Genomic DNA, 3,153 nt, shown 5'->3' with positions numbered 1-3,153 from the left:
TGAGGCTAAAACTTGAGTCTGTTTGATCAGGGTGAAAGGAGTGGGAGCTGGTGCAGGGGCCGGGCTCAGAGACGTGGGAAGACGCATGGTGTTCAGACTGTCCCAGACTGAGGGGTCTGGCGGGATGTGCCTTGTCACGAGGTGTGTTCGAGGCTAGTGCGTCTCTGGAGGGAAGTCGTAACGATCCCTGTGTTTGCTGTGTCAACATTTCCCTGCTGGGTGCCCCAACTGAGGCTCAGTGAAGGCCAACGTGGAGCAGCGGGAGGCTCTGGCCGGCTTGGGGGAGACCCGCCCAGGAGCCGTCCAGGCCCCCACTGGAGCCGGGGTGTGCGCCATCAGGGAGGGGGCTTCAGGTCCGGGGCAGCAGGGAGGCACTGCCTGGCTGTGGCTTCGAGGGAGAGTAGGTGTCAGAGAGGGAAGGAGGGCTCAGCATGGATGCTGCGGGAGCCTGGACGTGGGTGCCAGGGAGCCATGGGCGGAGGATGGGAGGGCCCTGGAGGTGCCCTGTGGAGTCTGGTCGGGGGGCTTGATGTTTCCAGGGCAGTGGTGCTCACGCCCTGAGCCAGGACTTACCTGGTCAGAGTACCCGTCCTCCATTCCATCCACCCAGATAGTTGGGCTCAATGGGGCCAGAAACCCAGATTTCAGTTTTGTGAGTGTGTTTTTGGCCGCCTAGGAAATTCTGGCACTGCTGGTCCTTCGACAGTAGAAACTCTTTTCTTGGAGCCAGGAGCCACAGAAGCTGGAAAACGCTGAAAGTCCATAACACGACTGCTTCTGCAGGAGCGCTTTCTCTCCTGGCCCTGCTGGGAGCACACCCTGGAGGATTCGGGCAGGCAGGTCACATGCGGGCCCCGATCCCCCTGCTTGGTCCAGGGACAGTCTGACAGTCTGACGGCCCATCGTTCATCTCACCTCATCCCATGTCATCCCATTTCATTTCAGATATTTTTTACTATATCCTTCCTTGTTCAAGAAGGGGTTTTGGGTGGCTTATAAGGGAATAAAAATATATGAACATAACATAAATGAAAAGTGGGGTAAAAAAAAAGATAGAAAAACAAAGGAGGAGACAAAGTAGAGCGAAGAAGAATAACACTCAGGGATCTTGGCTGTCACTCCCCTAAAAACCCCTTCTCATTGCTTTCAGGGTTTACGGCTACTTTGTGGTCCGCGTGATGGATTAGGGTTTAAGCTGCCAGCACTCCTTCCGCTGAGAAAAGCCTCGCATCTCTATAGAAGCTAGAGCCACCAAATCCGTACTTGGTTTATTTAATGAAATGTTGTGCTTCTTAGTAGGCGCGCGATGTCCAGTGGGCATTGTCTGGTGGTGAGAAAGCCTGGCCGCCCAGCCACATTGTCGAACTGCTGCCGGTGACTTTTTGTGCCCGTCAACACGGGCTCCTGGCTACTGAATGCAGACAGCTGGCGGTAGGCCTTGGCCTCTGGACCTGACCTGAGATTCCCAGGCCCTGGAGGCCCCTGGCCCTCAGGTCAGTTCTGCCGTGGCCACCCCAGACTCGGGGGTCGTCCTGGAGCCATGGGGACAGCAGACATCCATCATTTAGGGCATTGGGTGGGAGGCAGGCAATTGTGATGACATTTGCTCTGTGGACTTTCCTGGAAAGAGCGTTCCGAGGTGCAGAAGCAGGAGAAGCACCGCCCCACCTCTGATGGGCGGGGCGGCCGATGGCTCTTCCGTGGTCCCCGCATGGTCCATCTGTCCCCACACACTCTTTGCTGTCGCATCCCTTTTGGAGTGAGTTAACTCACCTGTGGACCAACCTGCCGGCTGAGCCTCTATTTCAGGAAAGTAAAGCAAAGGAGGCTAGATCACGTCCACAGAGCACACCCTCCCGCCCCCGTCCCCAAAGGATGGCGGCTCCACCTGTGTGTCCCTGGGGAGTCAGTCTTGTTAGCCACTCTGAGGACGCTGTGTCTGAGATTTGAGCGGTTTTAAGTCAATTTGGGGAATAAAAAGTTGATTCTTTTCTCTGGTGACCTCCCTTTTCTCCACGACTTGAATTTCCTTGAAAGTGAAAGTTGCTTAGTCGTGTCTGACTCTTTGCCACCCCATAGACCATACAGTCCATGGAGTTCTCCAGGCCAGAAAACTGGAGTGGGTAGCCATTCCCTTCTCCAGGGAATCTGCCCAACCAAGGGATCAAACCCAGCTTCTGCATTGCAGGTGGATTCTTTACCAACTGAGCTATCAGGGAAGCTCGAATTTCCTTAGGAACACCAGTCAAAAGTAGCATTTACTGTGTATGTGTTGGGGGTGGGGGTTGTGACTTTCTCTAAACAATAATTATTGAACAAAACCAAAGGGAAGTCTTGTGTAGGGATGCTGTTTACAAATATTTGCCCATTTAACAGTCATTAGCTAAGGTAGCAAAGCGTCGGGTTCTTAGCTCCTTAGATGACTCCTTCCGTGGCTGCTCTGATGACTAGGGGTGGGTCTCCCAGGGGTTGTGGGCTCCTCTGGGCTCCTGGGCAGGGGGCTTTTCTCCTCCTACACCCTCCCCCCGTCACTGCCCCCTGCTCCACTGCTGCTCTTCCAAGGCTTTTCACCTTGAATCCTGGCTGGTGGAGTCACCTCTTGTCAGAGAGGAAGGTGTGTTTTGGGGTGGGTTGGCCTGGGGCTCGCCATCCCGGGGGCGTCTTTGCAGGGGGGCTGACAAGGCCCCTGGGGGCAGCAAGGGGGGCTGAGGTCAGGCGGCCAGCGCCCACGGGCGGGCCCAGGTTGCTGCATGCAGCCTCAGGAAGGGCGCAGAGGCCATTGGCAGTGTGGTGCTCTCCGCCTCTTACAGGCCCCTCTGTCTACCCCTCTGTCCCACTCAGCACAGAGTGGGTGCAACAGCTGAAGCATGAGGTTGCAGCCTAGAAATCTACAGGCTGTGGGGGCTGGGAGAGGTGGGGGCCAGGCTCGGCTCATGTGGGTGGGTGGCAGTAGCCACGGGTCATGGTTGGATCGGCAGCAGCTCTAGGGAGGAGATGGGGAGAACTGGATCCTTGCTGGGCTAGGAATTGACCTTGCAGTGGTGGCTCCAGGCGGGAGGCCGGTGGCAAAAGCAGTGGGCGGGAAGACTGGGCCAGGGACAGAGCTCCTGCTCCATCCCTTCCTCCCCACTGCCCTCCTTCCTTCTCCCTTTG

General features: G+C 56.5%; 1 pseudogene; it reads right to left on the bottom strand.

The window, feature by feature from the left end:
• Positions 1–2,960: 2,960 nt before the first annotated feature.
• Positions 2,961–3,153, bottom strand: part of LOC104997395 — a 55,642-nt pseudogene continuing 55,449 nt past the window's right edge.

The sequence above is a fragment of the Bison bison genome, unplaced genomic scaffold (genome assembly GCF_000754665.1).
Source record: "Bison bison bison isolate TAMUID 2011002044 unplaced genomic scaffold, Bison_UMD1.0 scf7180017864307, whole genome shotgun sequence".
In the NCBI taxonomy this organism is placed as follows: domain Eukaryota; kingdom Metazoa; phylum Chordata; class Mammalia; order Artiodactyla; family Bovidae; genus Bison; species Bison bison.
This window is presented reverse-complemented; position numbering and strand designations above follow the sequence as displayed.